The 24,714-nt window shown below is 40.1% G+C and overlaps 1 protein-coding gene across 2 annotated transcripts in view; it reads left to right on the top strand.

Moving 5' to 3' along the window:
- Positions 1 to 24,714, top strand: part of tln2a (talin 2a) — a 252,396-nt gene that overhangs the window by 266 nt on the left and 227,416 nt on the right. The gene's annotated exons all lie outside the window — the stretch shown is intronic.

Genomic DNA, 24,714 nt, shown 5'->3' with positions numbered 1-24,714 from the left:
CTCCGCACTCCTTATCGTGTGTGTGGGCGCTTGTTGTGGCTCTTGCCAGGCGGGGAAGTTGTGTTGAGATGCGCAACTTGTGGAGCCTTCATATCATCAAAACGCCGGTGCCTCCGATCCGGTGGATTCACCGACTCGTGTGGCCGCAGCACGCCGCCGAGAGGCGTCCCTGGCGGCCACCGTCGCTGGGTTTCCTCGCTGTGTGGAGGAGTTGCTGGAGGGGGGCAAGTTTTTAAGAATGCACCGGCCGGCGAGCACCAGTCTGGCGTGAATGAATGAATGATTTGCAACTTTGTTTTATTCCTTGTGGTTATGCATTGACGAGCCCAATGTGGAGAATTATGACTATCCATATTGCTGTGTTGTGTAGTGGACGTGCATTAAAGGGACATTTGTAGCACTGCCACACCCCTTTTCATATAATGCAACAGCCTGCTGGTAGACTATGCTTTATGTAGCTTTCTGATCTTCATCTTTGTTGTAGTTTTTAGCGCTTCCATATGGAGTCTTCTTCTTCTGACAGATATAAGTTGCAACTATACACTAGTTTGTATTAGAAATGGCAACAGCAGAGGTTGAGTGTGCCTGTATGAGCCAGTCTGCCCCACAACAAGGGGATGGAGAAAAAGAAGGAACTTATTGACTACAAAGTCGGACTATAATGGCGGACACGTGCACGGCTTTTGGGTAAAACTTAACCATATATGGATGGCTAACGTTACCAATGGTTAAAAACGTCGCCATTGGTTAAAAACGTCGCCAATGGTTAAAAACGTCACCAATGGGGCAAATTCCAAACGGACCGTTTGGAGGAAGGCAAGATTGTTTTATAAATATCTTCGCAACGCCTCCACGGGTTTGTGGTCGCACTATTGGGACTTATGCAGATCCCAAATACACAAAAACAGGTGCCAATAGGTAAGAAAAGTTGGGTTTGTATAATAAAAGCCCTTTAACAGGAATACCTCTATTGGTATTGTTTGTCCATCCATTCATCCATTTTCTACCGATTGTCCCTTACGGGGTCTGGGGGGAGCTGGGGCCTATCCCAGCTGCACACGGGCGGAAGGCGGGGGGGGGGGGTACACCCTGAACAAGTCACCACCTCAGCACAGGGCCAACACAGATAGAAAGACAACATTCACACTCACATTCACACACTAGGGCCAATTTAGTGTTGCCAATCAACCTATCCCCAGGTGTATGTCATAGTTCTACTAAATTGCATCATAAAGCAACAATCCCATATCTTTTGTATGTAAATTGGTAAGTGATACAGATTTGCTTATCATTTAATAACATTGTTGCTTCTTCTTTTTTATTTTTTTGCTTTGAACAAAACAAGCTAATCTTATCCTATTTAGCCACATCTAAAGTATTGGTGTTTGAGTACCCAAAAGAGCACTATATACATGTGATATATTGTTTGTATTATTATTTTGGATCAGTTTGAGTCCACCGAAGGTAATAATTCCGAAAACCAACAAAAAGATTAATTAAAAAAAGGAAAATTTGGTTATTTTTCAAATCTCTGAGAAATTACAGATTAATGCTGACTGCATCAAAGCAGATTATATCAAAGCCCCTGGTAACCAGACAAAATGCATTCAAAGGACAATCAAGACACAAGATGGCGGAAGTAGGCAAATTCTACCTTATTATCAAAGATGCACCCTTATAACAACCTGAGTGCATCACAGCGTATCATAGCAAATCCCAGGTAAAAGCAAAAAATGTGTCCAAAGGGCAATTCACCGGTGAAGGTACAGTAGCTAAGCTTAAAGAGGACCTACGAGTATTTTCCTGTTTTCTGCCTTTTAAACATTAGTGTTGGATACTCATGTTTAAGGTCGTCAAAATATACTGTACAACATTTTTCCTTCAGTGCGTATGCCGGAGAATAACGCCTGCTGTCTTAAAAAAAAAAAAAACGAGCCAGCGTTTTCATGTATTTACTTTGTCGTGGAAGCCTGTCACAATGTGGTACTTTTTTTTATGCTGCATCGTGCGCCACACTAGGTGTACCTAATAATGTGACTGGTAAATCTATTTATTGTTTATGTGTGTTTATGAAGTTTATTTTTGACCCTGTCTGAATAAAATTAAAAAATAACGGTAACGTTCTTCTTCGCGATATATTCAAACTTTATACTCGGCAGGTAAGGCGGAATGTCACTTGTCATGATAAATAAATATTAATATTTGCCCATTAAACTATGTTCTGAATGCATTTTCTTTATGGTTGCAATCGTTTAACATTTGCCCGAGTAAAAATCACTAAATTTGCACACAAACCCAACATGAGGCTTTTGGTGTTTTGCTTGTGTGTGTGTGTGTGGAAGTTGTAGCGGATGAGGGTGTGGCTTACTGGCTGGTCTGCTTGTCACAATATTGCCAAAATGTTTGCAGATGCATTTTTACTCCATGAATTTCTAATTTTTACAATCGAAAGCAGGGATTTTCAAACTAGTGTTTGGTACGTCAAAGAACCACCTGATTAATGTAATGTTTTATTTTCCTATATTCAAACACAGTGCTACTGTTGTAGAACATCATTACATGTAATGCATTATATTGTACCAAGCAAATACCACCCCATATGTGCCCGATGCAATTAGCCGTGCTAATGTTGGAACGCATTTCCTCAGCGTATCGGCATATTGAGAACGAAATAGGCACTCACACTACCCATATCCACATAGGTTTTATTTGTTGAAAATATATTTTGCCCTGTCAGTTGGATGACACATCGACATACAGGCTTACAGGCATATATTTCCCCCGTTAGCCTATATGTCGATGTGTCATTGCATTCGTTGCACGAACATACTAGATTTGTTAGACAAGGTCATAGACTGTATTGGACAATATAGTTTACCTATGAAATGTCCATTTCCATTTATTACAAATAATAAGACAACGTAAATGCCTTACTTACCTATCAAGGAGGAAATGAGCAAGTTTGATGTCAGATGAAAAAATGTTCTCCGCCTTCAATCATCTCCATCTTTCCAAAGGCATCCCTTATACAAATCCTCGTTTTGTTCCTGGCTTTGTCATGAATAAGTTGAGAATCGTAACGACGCCTTTTAGATTGACTAAAGTCTGACATGTTTAGTAACTTTACCAGTGGCAGTAGCTCGACGAAGGTGGCGGTGCGTAACTGGCAACCTGGATGTCATCATCATCAATCTTTATTGCAGACCTTAAGATCCATTTGAACATATAAAAACTGAATATAATACATTAAAAACAAAACAATAAAACATACATTAAAAACAAAACAATAAAACATGTGACACAGTAAAAAACTTTTTAATTGGTCAAACGGTGGAGGGCAGGGCATCGAAATGAAAACAATAACAATATTTCGGTGCTGTAAATCAAATTTTGAAATGAGCATATCCCAGGTGAACTACCATTATCAGTTTGGTCGAGTGGCCAAAATGTTCAATTTTGGTCTCATCACTCCAAATTACTTTGTTCCAGAAGTTTTGAGGCTTGTCTCTGTGCTGTTTTGCGTACTGTAAGCGGGATACTTTGTGACATTTGCGCAGAAATGGCTTTATTCTGGTGACTCAGCCATGCAGCCTATTTTTCTTCAAGTGCCTCCTTATTGTGCATCTTGAAACAGCCACAACACAATTTTTCAGAGAGTCCTGTATTTCAGCTGAAGTTATTTGTGGATTTTTCTTTGCATCTCGGACAATTTTCCTGGCAGTTGTGGCTGAAATCTTTGCTGGTCTACCTGAATCCCTCATTTTCCACTTCTTAATCAGCGTTTGAACACTGCTGATTGGCATTCTCAATTCCTTGGATATCTTTTTATACCCCTTTCCTGTTTTATGCAGTTCAATTACCTTTTCTCGCAGATCCTTTGACAATTCTTTTGCCTTCCCCATGACTCAGAATCCAGAAACATCTGTGCAGCACTGGATGAAAGATGCAATGGTCTGTCAGAAGCTCAGAAACTCACTGACCTTTTATACACACACACTAATTACAAACAAACAGGTCACAGGTGAGGATTGAAACATTGATTAGCCATTCAAACCTGTTTGTGTCAACGTTTGTGCATGTTATCAGATCAAAGTCCCTGGGGAAAGTAAACTTTTGATCAGGGTCATTTGGGTACTTTCTTTTGTCATTTTGATTTAAAAAGAGTAAACACAGTTGTTTGCCAATAAATAGCTTCACACAACCATTAAGCATAAGTGGAAGAAAGGTTTTTGTGTTATCATTCATATTCTCTGAAGAATGGCCAAGAAGTCATAAATTCTCCCAGGGTATGTAAACTTATGAGCACAACTGTATACTTGCCTCACAAAAGGATTGTGAATCCATCCATCCATCCATTTTCTACCGCTTGTCCCTTTCGGGGTCGCTGGAGCCTATCTTAGCTGCATTGATAGACAAAATAAAATAAAAAAGTAAAAACTGAAGTTCTCCTTTTAAGATGTTAAAATATGTCCTTTTCCAAACGTTATTAGTATTTTTTTAATGATCCACCCTCAGCTTCCTGTGTGGAAATGTCATTTCTTTAGCTCTCCTCTGTAGTTCAATGCTAGCATGCTGCTCTGCATGGTTTACTTCAACTGCATGTATTTATCTCCTCTAATTAAGGAGCAAATTAAAGTATTTTTTGTTGACGCTGGTAGTGAATTATAACGTTATTTGCCGCTTTTTTATGTGTTGTTTTTTGTCAAAGCAGCACGCTCTCTTAGTGTTGCTGTTCAGATGTTGTGGTGCTGAAACTGCTGGGTTACGGATCTCTCCTGTTTAGGGGCGGAGCCTGTCTGTTAGACATGAGGCCACGCGTGGCTAATTTATTGATTTGTCCCCTTTTTTGTCCTGCATGAAAAGCGGCTGCTTAGGATCACAAGGGGAAGGAAATGAGCGATCCATAATGTGACACATGCATTACGAGCACAACATACAGGAAGTGTCCTGATCACGCTCAATCATACCAGACAGGTCTTCTGTGAAACTGATATTTATATTAACGATTACTTTACGTTTTCTTCATGCTAAATGGTAGACAGTGTGATGTCATTAGGATATTATGTTATGGTGATACATGCAATAAGGTCAAGTTCCTGTTCTATGGTTATCATCACACTTTTTATACTTTGACATCACAGTTTAAAAAAGTCAAACATACCTTTTAGACCTTCTGAGTCTTGAAAATGTGGCAAAAGGTGTTTTAAACCAGCAGAGTGCTCTTGTCATATAGAGAATCTTTGAGTAGCATGTTTGCAGTAGGTCTTTAAAACCAATAGAGTGCTTTTGGTATAAAAAGGATATTTGATTAGCGTTTAAACAGCAGCGTGCTCTTTTCATATAGAGATTCTCTAAGTAATGTATTTTGCAGTTGGTTCTTAAAACCATCAGCAGCGTGCTCATTGTTATGTAGTGGAACTTTGACAAATATTTTTGCACTAGGTCCTTTAACAACATCACAGCACTCCTGTCATTTTAGAGGATCTTTGACTGGCGTATTTGCAGTGAGTCCTTAAAAAAACAGCTGAGTGCTCCTGTTTTTTAGGGGATTTTTGACTTGTGCAATTTTCAGTAGGCTCTTTAAACCAGCAGAGTGCTACTGTTGTGTAGAGGATCTTTGACTAGTGCATTTTTCAGTAGGCTCTTTAAACCAGCAGAGTGCTCCTGTCATTTGACAAGGGTATTTTGCAATAGGTCCTTAAAACTAGCAGAGTGCTTTTGCTGTATAGAGAATCTTTGATTAGCATTTTTGTAGTAGATACTCTACCAACATCACAGCGCTTCTGTCATTTAGTGGATCTTTGATGAGCGTTTTTGCAGTGGGTCCCTAAAAAACAGCTGAGCACTTAAGTTAAAGTTAAATTAAAGTGCCAATGATTATCACACACACACCAGGTGTGGCGAACTTATTCTCTGCATTTGACCCATCATCCTTGGTCACCTCCTGGGAGGTGAGGGGAGCAGTGGGCAGCAGCGGTGGCCGCGCCCGGGAATCATTTTGGTGATTTAACCCCCAATTCCAACTCTTGATGCTGAGTGCCAAGCAAGGAGGTAATGGGTCCCATTTTTATAGTCTTTGGTATGACTCGGCCGGGGTTTGAACTCGCAACCTACCGGTCTCAGGACGGACACTCTAACCTCTGTCATTTAGAGTAACTTTGACTAGTGTAATTTTCAGTAGGCCCTTTTTAACCAGCAGAGCGCTCCTGTCATTTAGAGTAGTGGTCCCCAACCTTTTTGTAACTGAAGACCAGTCAACGCTTGAAAATTTGTCCCACGGACCGGGAGGGTATTATTATTATTATTATTTTTATTTATTTTTTGTCATAAAAAAATACAATCATGTGTGCTTACAGACTGTATCCCTGCAGACTGTATTGATCTATGTTGATATATAATGTAGGAACCAGAAATATTAATAACAGAAAGAAACAACCCTTTTGTGCGAATGAGTGTGAATGAGTGTAAATGGGGGAGGGAGGTTTTTTGGGTTGGTGCACTAATTGTAAGTGTATCTTGTTTTTTATGTTGATTTATTAATTAAAAAAAAATAAAAATAAAATTAAAAATTAAAACATTTCTTGTGCGGCCCGGTACCAATCGATCCACGGACCGGTGGTTGGGGACCACTGATTTAGAGGATCTTTGACAAGTGTATTTTGCAGTAGGTCCCTAAAACTAGCAGAAGCATGTTCTTGTTATACAGTGTATCATTGACAAATGATTTTGCAGTATGTCCTTAAAAAACAGTTCAACGCTCTTGTTATTTAGGGAATCTTTGACTACTGTATTTTGCAATAGGTCCTTTAAAACAGCACAGTACTCTTGTGATATTGAGGATCTTTGACAAAAATTGTTGCAATTTATAATTAGCCTTGATATTTTTTAATTTTTTTTTGCTTTAGGTCCATAAAAACAGCAGAGTGCTCCTGTCATTTAGAGGATCTTTGCGTCAAGAACAATTAAAACGACAAAAAACTTTTTAATGTGCATTTGGCAAACTAAAACGAGTATGACTGCAGAGAGAAGTCAATAGGGCTAATCCTTTTTCTGTGCATATAAATATATATGGTATATAGCCAGACAGCTGTAACAGATCATGTGACAAATAGCTTTGGCCCGCTAGTAAAGAAGACACTAAAATAGCAAAATATAGCTGTCCATTTTACTGCGCTCCTGTCTTCACTTTTAGCTAACTACATGCATCATACAAACTAGCATCAAATACTGGTGTAGTAGGAATAGTACATAAATTAAGCACAATGAGATTTTTTCATGCACTTAATACATCTTAATCCTGTATCAGAATTTGTTTCAAATTTAATTCATGTTTTGTTTTCTAATACATACAGTGCACTTATCCTACTAAGGGGTATTTAAGTAACCACCTTCACAGTAATTTTAAGTGATTTTTTTTTTTTTTAGCTTTGTATTGCATCAGTCTGAGTTACCAGGCAGCTTGAGTCTTCCGGTCACCATGGCAACCGGTACTGCTGCAGGAGGGGGATCAACATTTTAGCATGTGTAAAATGCACAGCATGTAGAACAAAAACAGAGTGCTCTTCTTAAAGTTTAACTGCTAATTATAGTGGGGTTTTTTTTTGGTGGAGTTTTCTGTTCCAAGCCTGTTGGATGTTACGTAAACTAAGCTGACTGTGGGATTGTGTCTTGAAGAACAACAAGCTAAAAAGTGATAAGTGCTGTTCAAATAAGTAAGGACTGTGCAGTAAGGAAGGGGAGGGGCTGTGGGGGGTTCTTTTCAGAAGAAGCATTGGAATGTTGTGATTTGGCTCTTATGTTTAAGGTTACACATGCCTTGGCTTGGTCACAACAAAGTGTGAAATTATGCCATATCAACTTGAACTCGGTCAAACATTCTATAATGTGTGCTGAGAGAAATTATTGCCATCTTTGGTAAAAAAAAAACATTTTATATATATATATATATATATATATATATATATATATATATATATATATATATATATATATATATATATATATATATATATATATATATATATACAGTATGTGTATGTATATATATATATATATATATATATATATATATATATATATATATATATATATATATATATATATATATATATATACAGGACTGTCTCAGAAAATTAGAATATTGTGATAAAGTTCTTTATTTTCTGTAATGCAATTTAAAAAAATAAATAAAAATGTCATACATTCTGGATTCATTACACATCAACTGAAATATTGCAAGCCTTTTATTATTTTAATATTGCTGATTATGGCATACATCTTAAGAAAACTCAAAAATCCTATCCAAAAAAATTAGAATATTTCCTTAGACCAAGTAAAAAAAAAAAAAAGTATAACAGCAAAACAAAATCAAACATTTGAAAATGTCAATTAATGCACTCAGTACTTGGTTGGGAATCCTTTTGCACGGATTACTGCATCAATGCGGCGTGGCATGGAGGCAATCAGCCTGTGGCATTGCTGAGGTGTTATGGATGCCCAGGATGCTTCAATAGCAGACTTTAGCTCATTTGCATTATTGGGTCTGGTGTCTTTCAGCTTCTTCTTCACAATACCACAAATTCTCTATGGGGTTCAGGTCAGGGGAGTTGGCAGGCCAATCGAGGACAGTAATTCCATGGTCAGTACACCAGTTACTGGTGGTTTTGGCACTTTGGGCAGGTGCCAGATCATGCTGGAAAATGAAATCATCTCCATAGAGCTTTTCAACAGATGGAAGCATGTAGTGCTCTAAAATCTCTTGGTACACAGCTTCATTGACTCTGGACTTGATGAAACACGGTAGACCAACACCAGCAGCTGACATGGCTCCCCAAACCATTGCTGACTGTGGGAACTTCACACTGGATTTCAAGCAACTTGGATTTTGCTCCTCTCCAGCCTTCCTCCAGACTCTAGCGCCTTGACTTCCAAATGAAATACAAAACTTGCTTTCGTCTGAAAACAAGACTCTGGACCACTCTGCAACTGTCCAGTGCTTCTTTTCCATCTGCAACTGTCCAGTGCTTCTTTTCCATAGCCCAAGTCAGACGCTTCTAGAGATTTTAGAGCACTACATGCGTCCATCTGTTGAAAAGCTCTATGGAGATGATGATTTCATTTTCCAGCATGATCTGGCACCTGCCCAGAGTGCCATTTTCCCACAGAAATGACCAGACTTTGCCTTTCTTTGCCTTACTTTTTAATGAGTTTTCAGTAAATTTCACTTATTTGAACTTTCTGTAAAATTAAACATACAAATTCTCTCCGGTATTGCAATTGACGCTGTTGACGATAGTCACACTTGAGCCATAGTTATCTGCCAAGGGACAATTTCCTTTGTTTTTTAATTATTTTTCTGGAAAATGTCCCTTATTTTCAAATGCTAATGTTGACAGGTGAACCCTCCTGTTTTTTTTTTTAACCCACTTTTGAAAAAAAAAAAAAAGTTTACAAAAAAATTACTAAAACCATGTTTTCATTATCTGTAAAATAACAATTAAAACTAATATCAACTTTTTTAGCCTCCTAACCATAACGCTTCTGTTCATAACTTGCTAACAACTTTTAAGTAACTTTTTCACAGCTGTGTCTCTGGCAGTGTGTGTGAGTGATGGGAAGAAAAGCTCCGACTTGTTTTATATGGTATTCGCTTATCATTGCAGCCTTCTCAACCTCTGCAGGCCGTCTGCTTTTAGTGACCTGTGACTGTGTAACTGCTACACAATCATTCTGTCCGTTCCTCCTTGCAGCTTGGCCAGAACCTCTTTTTTTTTTAGTCTCAAATGGGTTCACAACAGCCCAAGGACTTGTCACTTGAACTTTTTAAATCTCCCCGCCCTCAATACATGACACCATTTTTTTCTGACTTGTACTTGGGACAAAAACATCCCTTGATTGATACGGTATCAAACATACGTAGGACCACACATGACGACACAAAGACCATATTTTTTATTTCAGTATGGCTTTGCTACTCCGACAACAGTTGTCTTGTAACCATAAGTCCCAACGTCTTGAGCAAATGGCAGTTGTCATTATTCAACACGTTTGTTGACTAATTTCCACATTTCAATCAGTCGTCAGATTATTTTCGTCGCCGTGACGTTATGGTTTGTGAAACTAATCCTCTGTTGGAATTCCCCCCGCGGAGTTCCTTGCAGCTTTCTTAGGGAACATTTTGGGCTGAGCTGGAAATGCACCCCCCTCCCCGCACCCCCCTATAGCCTGGGACGTCTATTTTCGGTTTTCCCATCAGGATAAATTCTTGTTCTGAATGTCTGACTGTAGAATGTGACTTAGGAAGGCACCGCTCTCAATAAAGCTGAAAATGTTAACAAATAAATAGGATCAACTACTGGGGGATAATTTTATTTGGTGGCGTTATGCTTGATCCTTGAGCATAAATGACCCCTAATCTTTGTAACTATGATTGGTTACTTTACGCACTTAAGGTTCCATTATGCTACAGCCACCACACCTTCTGGTGGCATTATGATCTAACTATGCTCTTGATGAAGTTGAGCATAAAACCTGTCATTCTGACCAGTCTCTGCTGTCCGTGTCACCGCTGTTGCAAAGTTAAAATTCATGGGAGATTTTGTCAAGGGATGGATGATAGCTACATTTCTGATAAAGTGTACTAAAGCACTTAGTCTTTTGTTGTTTGGCTACTTTACATGACCGGTAGTTTTGGTGATACCACAAATTCGGGTATCTACCCAATACCAAGTAGTTACAGGGGCAGTATAGGTCATACCAATACCGATACTGTACGTAAAAATGTCAAGATCATTGAATGAATTAATTTTTAGATCACTTTTTATTTTCAGACAAAAAACGCACAATGACGATGTAACAATAGAGTGCCGCCCTGAGATCGGTAGGTTGTGAGTTCAAACCCCGGCCGAGTCATACCAAAGACTATAAAAATGGGACCCATTACCTCCCTGCTTGGCACTCAGCATCAAAGGTTGGAATTGGTTGAAATGATTCCCGGGCGCGGCCACTGCTGCAGCTCACTGCTCCCCTCACCTCCCAGGGCGTGATAAAGGGTGATGGGTCAAATGCAGAGAATAATTTTGCCACACCCAGTGTGTGTGTGACTATCATTGGTACTTTAACTTAACTTTAATATCATTTACATTTTTAAAATATTTCCTACTCTGGTTTAAATCTTTTGGTTTTCAACCTTAAAACCCTCTTGTGTCCAGGGACTTATTTCCTGAGTTTGTAAACAATAACAAAAATGACAAAATATTGTTTGATAGTAAAATATATCATTCTAACCACTGTGGTATCGACCTGATACTATACTACTTGGCATTGTAACTGTCGATCTTTGTATCTATACACCCACCATTGTTTATAAATCAAGAGCTCTCGCGCGCAGTAAGCAGTTAGCTAATCCTCATCCTCTATAGTGGGGGTCAGCAACCCGCGGTTCTCCATTCGCATGCTGCTCTTTAGTGCTGCCCTAGTGCCTTGTTTGAGTATGGTTTTTGTTTGAGGACAAATATGACACAAACATTCCCAATTGTTAGAAAGCCCACTGTTTAATATGTTTAATATGAATATTTGGAGAACATCGTTTTGTTCTACTAATTTCGGCGGTTCTTGAACCCACCATAGTGTGGACTGTGACGCAACAGTTTGTTTACATGTAAAATTTTCCACTCCTTTTTTGTCTCATTTTGTCCACCAAACGTTTTATACTGGGTGTGAATGCACAAAAGTGCGCTTTGTTGATATTATTGACTTGTTGGAGCGCTAATCAGGCTATTTAGGCTAGCTGTATGTACATATTGCATCATTATGCCTCATTTGTAGGTATATTTGAGCTCATTTAATTTCCTTTACTTTCATCCTTTTCGTATACAATTTAGTTTTGCATGTCTCATGACATATTATTTGTATGTAATATTGGCTGTATTTCAGATAGTTGTTTGTGTGCCATGTTGTTCCAGACCACAGCAAATATTACCTAGCTTGCCAAAGATTGTAATAAATCCATTAGAAGAAGACACCTGCCGTTTCCTTTAACTTGGAGACACACATCTATACCTTTGGCCATTAAAAGCCAGTAATTTCTAGGAGTTATCTCACCTTCTAAGTAGCCTCTGATTCATAATGGTTTCTAATGCTGTAAAAATTACATTTCAAAATTTCTGTCAACGAAGATTTGATATTAGGCTATTATAGCTAATATAGACACGTCATGGGTTGCCTTCATTTTAAGACTTATATACGGCTTTTATTTTTTTGCGGCTCCAGACAGATTTGTTTTTTTGTATTTTTGGTCCAATATCGCTCTTTCAAAGTTTTGGGTTGCCGACCACTGCTCTATAGGGATGATGCTTGTAAGAAACATAGTTTATTTGCATAATTAAAGATAAAAGTACTTTTTTAAATGTACTTTCCCTAAATATCTAAAAGTATTCATATTCTCTTCATGTCATATGATGCTCCTTCCAGAGCTGTTATTTTTAGTTTATAGAGTTTTCATCCAATCAGAATTCAGCTGGTTTATGTTTCCATGCTGTACCAAATCTGCCCGAAGCCTTCAGGATTAACAATGCTGGCGTCCGTGCACTTTAAGTGAACAAACACAAACATTTGACAGACAGTTGCGATAGCCAATCAGATCGCGAGTTGTTGTTAGTAAGGCCTTCTAGCTGGCCTAAGGCAGATATACAGTATATTGTGATGTTATTAGCTAGGTAACATAAGAACTCCATTACCCAGCATGCCACAGTAGTAAGGAGCATGCGCAGTAGCCCCGTTTAGCCATGCCAGCAGCGGGGTGTTTTTGATGAGCACGCTGTGGAGTAAACTTTAAGAACTCAACCAACACGCCTCGTCTGCATCTTTTATGAATAGACAAGACAACACATATATTTGCAAGGCCATTTTCAAGAAGGATATTTAAAGAGAAAACTACATCTTGGGTTCTACAAATTGTGAGCTCAGTTATTTTATTTTTTTATTTTTTCACGTTTAATATGTTTTTTTCAATTTTTATTTTGACAGTACTACATACAGTATATACCACATACCACATCTCAATTTCCCCCAGGGATCAATAAAGTACTTTCTATTCTATTCTATTATTCTATTCTATGAGATATGTTTTAATTGCTGATGCGGGTTTATTGATTTTTAAATGTGCCAGAAAATAACCCGTTTTGTACACTGTTGGTGGTGATTCAAAATGCCCAGTAGGGCGTAAATGTGTTTCTGTATAGTATTTCTCCGCAATGGTCATGTGGTGACATAAATCATGGTATTTTGAGAGGTAATCATTGGACACGGGACATCACTGAAGGCCTAGGTGGGAAATGCACGATCCTCCACTGGTTTTTAGTACACATGCTTTATAACTGGCAGGGGTAAAAACAATGTAAACAAATTGTGATTTAATCGAGATCTGATGAAAAAAATAATCGTGATCTTTTTTTTTGCCCTAGTTTCAGGTCTCAGAGAATTGTGTCTGTATCTGAGCTTCTCTAATGGTAGGAAAGACAGAGCCTCCTTTAGCCATTGCACAAACGATGGGGCCTTGTCTGATTTTGTTTGAAATCTATTGGCCTTGCAATGTGTTGGGGTTGTGCCAAAAACCACAATCATAAAGTCCAGTGGTAAATCCTGTCCAACAATATCAGACAACACCTGAAAAATCTGCCGCTAGTAGTTGTCAAGACTGGAGCAAGACCACATCATGTGACCCTCTAGTTGGGCTATGATTGCACCAGTGGCAGGCAGGGTCCAGCTCTGGATACATTTTCACTCCTTATTAGACAGACCAAGGCGGATTTTGACTCCTCGCACTAAATAGGTTTTATTTCTTGCATCCGTTTGTACATGTTTTTTGCCAAGCAGTAGTATCCACTTGGTTCTGTGGCGGTAAATAGGGGGAGTGTTGGAAACGGTGTCTTCGATTTTTTTTCTACATTTAAAACACTTCCTTGTTGTCTACATAACATGTAATGGTGGTTCCTTGATCAACATTTTGCATTTTGCATTGATTATGTTTTACAGACCGTTTTCAAGCCTTTTTGTTTATGTGCCTCCACTTCGACAGTGTCTTCTCCCACCGAGCCATGATGTCGTTTTCAGCGCTTCCATGTCAAGCCTACTGACAGATATGTTCGAACTATGCACACCACTGTATAAGAATTGGCAACAGCGAAGGATGCATGTGCATGTACGAGCCAGTCTGCCCCAAAACAAAAGGATAGACAAAAAGAAGGAGCTTATTGACTACAGTGTCTGACTAGTTGGCGGACTCGCGCAGTGCATTTAGGGTTCATTTCTACCATATTTGCAGATATCAGTTCAAATTTGGGGAAAAATTTCTCAAATCGGACATTTTCCAACAGCTCTTTTGAGGAAGTAGGAAGGAAGGCAAGATTGTTTTCTGAATATCTCCACCATGCCTCGATGGTTTGATTACTATTTTTTTCGGGACTTATGTAGATCCCAACATAACATTAACAAAACATTTTGCCTTTGCTTCTATTCTTTGTGTCATGTTGTCCAGCTGGTGTTAGCCATGTTAGCATGCTTTATCTTCCTTAGTAACAAGTTAGTATTTGTGTCACTGATGCCGGAAGCAAAAAGTATTTAGTTCATGTCAAGACAGCTTTAACTTTACCTTGAATATAGCAATGGTTGGTGTTGATGTTCGATGTGTTGCCTTTTTCTTTCCTATCATGTCCGCACGCACATGTAGCACGTTGGGTGACCTTTCTCCACTGTGGCTATCTGTATTTTTACGTCAGGCAAAACATTCCCAAACAGCTGATTTAATCATTTTAAACATAGGGCAAACTTCAGTGGACTTCATCTATCCTACAGCCTGCAGAGCTGTGTACATCGGAGAGGGTCCTGCCACTGCAGCCACACACGACCTGAAGGATTTCAAACTTTCCCACATACTGTACAAACAGTAACATTTTTGTTAATTTTTACTAACTTTTACTTTACTATTCTTTAAAACCCATAACCAGCCCACACCTAACAGGAAATAGATTTATTATTTCATTTTATAATGATTTGAAGTGCTTGAGAAAGTGACAAAACGCTCAATCGTCATTGATAGCACTTATAAACAAGGGCACAGCAAGTGTAATACAGATTAGTTTCACACCAACCGCTGCATAGCAACATTTTAAAGTGTATGCAGAGGTATATAAAGCTGCTGGACCACTTATGGTACAAACCCCAAAACCCGTGAAGTTGGCACGTTGTGTAAATCGTAAATTAAAACAGAATACAATGATTTGCAAATTCTTTTCAACCTATATTCAGTTGAATAGACTGCAAAGACAAGATACTTAACGTTCGAACTGGAAAACTTTATTTTTTGCAAATATTAGCTAATTTGGAATTTTATGCCTGCAACATGTTTAAAAAAAGCTTGCACAAGTGGCAAAAAGACTGAGAAAGTTGAGGAATGCTCATCAAACACTTACTTGGAAAATCCCACAGGTGAGCAGGCTAATTGGGAACAGGTGGGTGCCATGATTGGGTGTAAATGCAACTTCCATGAAATGCTCAGTCATTCACAAACACGGATGGGGCGTGAGTCACCACTTTGTGAACAAATGCGCGAGCAAACTGTCAAACAGTTTAAGAACAACATTTCTCAACAAGCTATTGCAAGGAATTTAGGGATTTCACCATCTAAGGTCTGTAATATAATCAAAAGGTTCAGAGAATCTGGAGAAATCACTGTACGTAACATTGAATGCCCGTGACCTTGGATCCCTCAGGCGGTACTGCATCAAAAAGCGACATCAGTGTGTAAAGGATATCACCACATGGGCTCAGGAACACTTCAGAAAACCACTTTCAGTAACTACAGCTTGTCGCTACATCTGTAAGTGCAAGTTAAAACTCTACTATGCAAAGCGAAAGCCATTTATCAACAACACCCAGAAACGCCACCGGGTTCGCTGGGCCAGAGCTCATGTAAGATGGACTGATGCAAAATGTAAAAGTGTTCTGTGGTCTGACGAGTCCACATTTCAAATTATTTTGGCAACTGTGGACCTTTTGTCCTCCGGAACAAAGAGGAAAACAACCATCTGGATTGTTATAGGCGCAAAGTTCAAAAGTCAGCATCTGTGATAGTATGGGGGTGTATTAGTGCCCAAGGTATGGGTAACTTACAAATCTGTGAAAGCACCATTAAAGCTGAAAGGTACATACAGGTGTTACAACAGCGTGACCTTATAGTAAAAGAGTGCGAGTACTAGACTGGCCTGCCTGTAGTCCAGACCTGTCTCCCATTGAAAATGTGTGGCGCAATATGAAGCCTAAAATACCATAACGAAGACCCCGGACTGTTAAAACAACTTAAGCTGTACATCAAGCAAGAATGGAAAATAATTCCACTTGAAAAGCTTCAAAAATTGGTCTCCTCAGTTCCCAAACATTTACTGAGTGTTGTTAAAAGGAAAGGCCATGTAACACAGTGGTAACAATGCCCCTGTGCCAACTTTTTTGCAATGTGTTGCTGCCATTAAATTCTAAGTTAATGATTATTTGCAAAATAATTCTCAGTTCGAACATTAAATATCTTGTTTTTGCAGTGTATTCAATTGAATATAAGTTGAAAAGTATTTGCTAATCATTGTATTCTGTTTTTATTTACGAATTACACAACGTGCCAAATTCACTGGATTTGGGTTTTGTACATCAAATGCAGCTATTGTCATCTTGTTGAGATAATATCTACATTAGGAGGTTGCCTACAACCACAGCTATTAATATCACATATTATATACCTGGTATCTGTCTGTATGACAGTCTGAAGCGAGCTGAATAGAGGCGTTAATTGGAGCATTTGAAGTGGAATGGTTACAAAACTTGTCGAGGTTTACTGGAAGAGCAAATTATTTTAATGAAAATTAACTATTATTAAAGTTACTGCTTATATTTCCCTGTTAAACCTGTATTCTAAAGTGTGTAGTCAGCTGACAAGACTGTTCAGTTCAACGTCCTTTGGTTTTTGCCCTGAAAGTCGTCATGTGTCCAGGGACTTTTTTCCTGAGTTTGTATATAATAAAAACGACAAACGATTTTTTGATGATAAAATATATCGATCCAACCACTGTAATATCGAACATATACTAATTATTTACTTCTAATTGTTACTGACAATATTTGTATGGATCCGCCCACCTTTGTGCATTAAAGAGCTCTCGCTTAGGGGTTCTTTACCTTTTTGACTTTGGGGCCCAACTTTTCCACTCACATATTAACACTTTTAATCATATCTAATAATTATATCTAACCTAATTACTAACCATGTGTTAATCAAAAATATTTATTTAACACATATACCTTAGTCTTAGGTCAGGCTGATTACAAAAATAAGTCCTAATCAAATATACCGCAAAAGGAGGGTCTCATAAAAACAAATGAAAAAAAATTGGCATACAATTACACAGTGCTAAAATGAACATATTATAAATACATTGCTAATACATAATAATAATTTGTGTTTCTTAAATAAACTGTCAATAAAATTAAAGTGCAAATAGCTTCACCACTTTAGTCATAATTTTTGCGCTTAAAAAACTTCCCTTTAGCTCCAGACTTCTTCTGTTTGTTTGAGAGTGTCATTACTGCCACAAGTGGTGAAAAAGTGTATTACAACCATACGAATCACAGGTCAGAAACACATATTTTTTTGGTGGCCCTCTAGGGGGCGTTCCGGGCCCAACATTGGGCCCATGGTTAAGAGACACTGCTCTAATGTAGCGGTTAGCTGTTAGCATATCCTCCCATGGTGTGTAGTGTGGCATGTTTAGCTATTCCTCGTCCTCTGAGTATGACACTTGTAAGAAAATGTACGTTATTTGCCGCCATGGATGTGAGGATTGCTGATTTAGAAGTAGTTTTGCTGCACTCTAGAGCAGGGGTTAATTAACTACAACAGTGGTCCCCAAAATCCGGGCCGCGGGAAGTCCCAAGTTTTAAAAAAAATAAATATATATATATATATATTTTTTGTGTTGTCCCAATACTAATATTTTGGTACCGGTAACAGAATTATTTCGATACTTTTCGGTACTTTTCTAAATAAAGGGGACCACAAAAAATTGCATTATTGGCTTTATTTTAACAAAAAATGTTACGGTACATTAAACATATGTTTCTTATTGCAAGTTTGTCCTTAAATAAAATAGTGAACAAGACAAGACAACTTGTGTGTAGTTAAGCATGTTTAGCTATTCCTCGTCCTGCAGGGATGATACTTGTAATAAACTTACTTTATTTGTCGCCATGGAGGCGAGGATTAGTGATTTAGAAGTAGCTAAAACACTGCCGACTGCGGCTGGATTAGCCATGTCTTAAAGCAACTCTTCCTGAGGGCGTTTCAGTGTTATAGCTTCACCTTTATCGTTAGTTTTTATGCCAAAATGTGTCCATTCTCCCTTTTCTGTCTACACACATTGTCTGTTTATAAGTACTCCGTGATTGTGCGCTGCGGAACATGCTCGTCAGCTCATAAACCAGCAATGACACGACGTGACAACGACGGGGCGCGGGAGGGGGGTGGGGTGGGGGCGCTGACCGGTACTTTTCAGAGGCGGTATAGTACAGAATATGATTAATTAGTATCGCGGTACTATACTAATACCGGTATACGGTACAACTCTAATGTGTGTGTGTCCATCCATCCATCTTCTTCCGCTTATCCGAGGTCGGGTCGCGGGGGAAGCAGCCTAAGCAGGGAAGCCCAGACTTCCCTCTCTCCAGCCACTTCATCCAGCTCCTCTCGGGGGATCCCGAGGTGTTCCCAGGACAGCCGGGAGAGATAGTCTTCCCAACGTGTCCTGAGTCTTCCCCGTGGCCTCCTACTGGTCGGACGTGCCCTAAACACCTCCTTAGGGAGGCGTTGGGGTGGCATCCTGACCAGATGCCCGAACCACCTCAGCTGGCTCCTCTCGATGTGGAGGAGCAGCGGCTTTACTTTGAGCTCCTCCCGGATGACGGAGCTTCTCACCCTATCTCTGAGGGAGAGCCCCGCCACCCGGCGGAGGAAACTCATTTCGGCCGCTTGTACCCGTGATCTTGCCCTTTCGGCCATGACCCAAAGCTCATGACCATAGGTGAGGATGGGAACGTAGATCGACCGGTAAATTGAGAGCTTTGCCTTCCGGCTCAGCTCCTTCTTCACCACAACGGATCGATACAGCGTCCGCATTACTGAAGACGCCGCACCGATCCGCCTGTCGATCTCACGATCCACTCTTCCCTCACTCGTGAACAAGACTCAGAGGTACTTGAACTCCTCCACTTGGGGCAAGATCTCCTCCCCAACCCGGAGATGGCACTCCACCCATTTCCGGGCGAGAACCATGGACTCGGACTTGGAGGTGCTGATTCTCATCCCAGTCGCTTCACACTTGGCTGCGAACTGATCCAGTGAGAGCTGAAGATCTTGGCCAGATGAAACCATCAGGACCACATCATCTGCAAATAGCAGAGACCTAATCCTGCAGCCACCAAACCAGATCCCCTCAACGCCCTGACTGCGTCTAGAAATTCTGTCCATAAAGGTTATGAACAGAATCGGTCTGTGTGTATGTGTGTATATATACTGTATATATATTTATATATATAGATATAGTTATAGATAGCCCGGCCCCCGGCCAAATTTTTTTAACCCAATGCGGCCCCCGAGTCAAAAAGTTTGGGGACCCCTGCTCTAGAGGAACATTAACTGCTGATGAGGGCGCTACATTGCGTTGAGGACATGGCATTTGTTTGCTTGTCGCTGTCAAATTTTGCAAGGCACAGCTAAAATGTCATCAAATTGCATTATCACGATATAACGATATCGTCGACCAAATTTTTCTCATTTATATCATGCAACTTTAAGCTCAACACATGCTGACCACATCATTACATGCTGACAAACCACATTGTTACATGCTTCCGTGCACCATTATTGTCCCCTTTTATCAACAGCTATATAGATTCGTGTCGGATATGTTTCCCAGGCCGCACCAGAAATAGTGCTCTAAGTGGCCTGTTAATGTGCGGCTGCCACAGTACACAATCATTCTGTCACTTCCTTCTTGCTGCTTGGCCACAGCCTCATTTCTGTCTCACATGGCCTCTCAACAGCCTCAAAGACGTGTCACTTCTTGAAGGCAGCTATATAAGGGCAACACTCCTGCTGTTTAATAGTTTAGGGCAAGTTCATGGGAGCGCTGCCAGGCCTCGGATTAGAAAAGGATGTCAGAAGGAAGAAGCAGCATCACTCGGAGTGTAGCGCCGCCTCTTATTTTGGTACAATCAAGTGTCTGGAGATGTCTTATTGTTTATATGGCGCACGCGGTAAGATCTTTGCTAATGCATGCGGTCTTAACTGAGGTCATATTCAACTAATGGATTCCTGTCTGCAGAAACAGTCCATCCACTTTCTGCATTTTAGCTGTTCACACTAGTCATGTAGTTCCCTGGTTCACACCAGTTCATAATACATGTAGTTGAGGCGGCGTGGTTCAGTTGTTAGAGCGGCCACGCCAGCACCTCGAAGGTTCCAGGTTCGATCTCGCGACTGCCAAGCTCGTCACTGCTGTTGTGTCCTTGAGCAAGACGCTTTACCCACCTGCTCCCAGTGCCACCCACACTGGTTTAAATGTAATTTAGATAATGGGGTTCACTATGAAAGCGCTTTGAGTCAGTAGAGAAAATGCTACATCAATATAATTCACTTCACTTCACTTCAAATGGCCTAAAGAGTCGAGGTCGACTGACATGTTTTTTCACGGCCGATACGAACCAATCAATCATTCAATGTTTACTTATACAGCCCTAAATCACGAGTGTCTCAAAGGGCTGCACGAACTACAACGACATCCTCGGCTCAAATCCCACATCAGGGCAAGAAAGAACTGAACCCAATGGGATGACAATGAGAAACCTTGGAGGGGACCGCAGATGTGTACCACTTAGTAGTCACAGATGCCGATTACAGATATTTGGAGCCTCTTTCGTTTGTAATATAAGTTATTTAAACATGAATAGTATCAGAAAAACAGCTGGACAAGGCTTTTAACAGGTCATATTATGGGGTTAGTGCATGCGCCTCACAATACGAAGGTCCTGGGTTCGATCCCCGGGCTCAGGGTCTTTCTGTGTGGAGTTTGCATGTTCTCCCCCGTGACTGCGTGGGTTCCCTCCGGGTACTCCGGCTTCCTCCCACCTCCAAAGACATGCACCTGGGGATAGGTTGATTGGCAAGACTAAATTGGCCCTAGTGTGTGAATGTGAGTGTGAATGTTGTCTGTCTATCTGTGTTGGCCCTGTGATGAGGTGGCGACTTGTCCAGGGTGTACCTGCCTTGCGCCCGAATGCAGCTGAGATAGGCTCCAGCACCCCCCACCACCCCAAAAGGGACAAGCGAAAATTGATATTTATATATATATAAATAAATAAAATACTTTTTTGTGCTGGACTTAACATGTAATGTGATGTCATGTACTGTATTGCTGCAGACAGGAACAGGAAGTACAGGTGAAACTAAAACAATTTAAGTATTGTGTAAAAGTCCATTCATTTTAGCAATCAACTTCAAATGTGAAACTAATATATGATATGAACTCATTAAATACAACATGAGGTACGTATAATTTTGATGATCATGGTTTACAGTTTTGGAAAACTCCAAATTCTCAGAAATGTTCAATTAAAGTTTTTCATAATCATCAAAGTTGTATCAAAATAAGTCTTTAGATATATTCAGTTGCATGTTATGAGCCCATGTCATGTATTCACATTTTTGGAGTTCCACCTGTAGGTTTAAGATTCTAATGCATGCAGGAAGACAACAATTGTCTCATTTGAGTAACAACAAGTTAAATTTATTTTTACACATTGCTGCTCCTACTTCGTCTACACAGAAAAGCTTTGATTAGATAGTTGATGTGCGCGTCAGAGACAGATTTGATTAGCAAAATCTAAACTGATTTGCCAAAATATGTGGGCAGGCTGTGGTCTTTGGACAAAGTTGCAAAGCTGCATATAATTAGCAGGAATTTGTTAAATCACCGATTCCTGGAGGAGCTGGTTATTGAAAATAGTACTAATCCCATAACATAAAACAATTGCTTAAATAAATGAATAAAAAATGCTCCAGATCGGCAAGATTACGCACACTGTGTTTTTGGTGGGTTAGAGTGAGCAAATCAAACGCTCCTTTTCTCCTACCTCTGTCGTGCTGTAAACGGCCAGTCGTAAACTTCCCCTGAGCTCATTGTAAACAAACATGGTGTTGATTGTGTGGGACTTCTTTACTGTTTCAGAGGAATACATTTTACCAGCTATTTACACCAAATGGTCTGCAAACATTCCACAAATATGGAAAAAAAATATCAAGCTTCAACAAATCAGACCTTTGTTATTGGCCACATGAACCACCAGCATTGTGTTTTAAAAGCCTACGAAGGCGCCTGCGCCGCAAAAAAAAAAAGGCTAGCCGCAAATAAAGGTATCCATAAACTCCAGTTAAATCTACATTTAAAAAATAACACAAGCAAATGATTGGTTATTGGTATTCAGAAGCAGGAAGTTATCTGTTTCGGTACACAGTAGAGGCCAGAAGTTTGGACACACCTCATTCAATGCGTTTTCTTTATTTTCATGACTATTTACATTGTAGATTGTCACTGAAGGCATCAAAACTATGAATGAACACATGTGGCGTTACGTACTTAACAAAAAAAGGTGAAATAACTGAAAACATGGTTTGTGATGAGGTGGCGACTTGTCCAGGGTGTAGCCCGCCTTCCGCTCGAATGTAGCTGAGATAGGCTCCAGCACCCCCCGCGAGCCCGAAAGGGACAAGTGGTAGACAATGGATGGATGGATGGTTTATATTCTAGTTTCTTCAAAATAGCCACCCTTTGCTCTGATTACTGCTTTGCACACTCTTTGCATTCTCTCGATGAGCTTCAAAAAGTAGTCACCTGAAATGGTTTTCACTTCACAAGTATGCTTGAAGCTCATCAAGATAATGCCAAGAGTGTGCAAGGCAGTAATCAAAGCAAAGGGTGGCTATTTTGAAGAAACTAGTATATAAAACATGTTTTCAGTTATTTCACCTTTTTTTGTTAAGTACATAACTCCACATGTGTTCATTCATAGTTTGACAATCTATAATGTAAATAGTCATGAAAATATAGAAAACACATTGAATGAGAAGGTGTGTCCAAACTTTTGGCCTGTGCTGTATGTATTGGTGACACATTGGTATGTTTTATTTTTATCTAGTTTTATTTTATCTAGTGATAACATTAAACATTGCTAGAGTAACCAACAACAATTTTTTAAACACTCCAATGAGGCGAGATTACCCATACTGTGTTGTAGGTGGGTTATGGTGAACAAATCAAGCGCTCCTACCTTGTAGGAGGTTGCAAACTGTCCCTAAACTCACCAGAACTCATACTTGCCAACCTTGAGACCTCCGATACCAGGAGGTGTGGGGGTGGGGGGGGGGGGGGAGTATATTTACAGCTAGAATTCACCAACTCAAGTATTTCATATATATATAATACATTTTGCGAGGTGGCCCATAATACTGGGCTGTGAACGGTGCTGCGCTGCCGCCGCCATGTGCTTCGCTCTCCGTTCATGAATGAGTATATCATTTCGGCCACCGTGTTCAATGGAGAAGTCTGTTCTACAAAATGTACAGGCAACATACATACCCCTTCCCCTTCAAACTGTCCTGGATGAACTGAAATTCTTGTTTCCATTCATTTTGGAACTTGCAAGCGTATTTCTTCATCTTGCTCGTCGACGGCGTCGCCATGTCTGTAACTTCCTCGTTCTTCTGCTTCGTCTCCTTGTTGTGTGCGCAGTTGTGCACTCTACTCTCTAAAAGCCGTAGATGTTATGACGTCATTGGGCAGGCAAGCTGTTTATATTGTGGGAAAGCGGACGTGAGAACAGGCTGTCCCCACTCAGGTCCGCATTGAGCTGGAGGGGGCGTGGCCTCCAGCTACGGCTGAATACCGGGAGTTTGTCGGGAGAAAATTTCTGCCGGGAAGTTATCGGGAGAGGCGCTGAATACCGGGAGTTTCCCGGTAAAACCGGGAGGGTTGGCAATTATGCCAGAACTCAAAGTGCATGGTGTCGGTCATGCGGGACTTCTTTACCCCTTCTGAGGAAGAAGACATTCCGCGTGCCGCCCGAACCAAATGCCCTGCAAACACTTCACATCAAACCTCACTATATCCTCCCCAAAACGGCGCCAGCATCCATGCCTTGAAAGCCAATGAAGACACCTCAATGCGCCGTGTGCATGCTTATGCAGGCTAAACTGTCAATCATGTACACCAAGACGAGACAGAAAAGTAAGCGGACACACTGGATTGTTTTCAACCGGCAGCGAGACGGCACGGAGACAAAACAATCCATGAATTTGTGATACACTTGACCGCTGTGATATCAGAGATGCAATAAATCCCGTCCCCCACTTATCACTGAAGACAATAAATCCCGTCGGCCAGCAGACCGCCCACAGTTACAGTTTCTACTTCTGAGCAATGAAGAAGAATATGACGTGATCACCACACTCCTGCATTCGCTATTGATGGAAATCAGGACATAAGCTTCACTGATTTATGGACATGATGTTACTTCTACCTTAGAAGTGATGTCATATTTGGTTAAGACAAATCTACTGGT

The sequence above is a fragment of the Entelurus aequoreus genome, linkage group LG02, assembly GCF_033978785.1.
Source record: "Entelurus aequoreus isolate RoL-2023_Sb linkage group LG02, RoL_Eaeq_v1.1, whole genome shotgun sequence".
Taxonomy (NCBI): domain Eukaryota; kingdom Metazoa; phylum Chordata; class Actinopteri; order Syngnathiformes; family Syngnathidae; genus Entelurus; species Entelurus aequoreus.
This window is presented reverse-complemented; position numbering and strand designations above follow the sequence as displayed.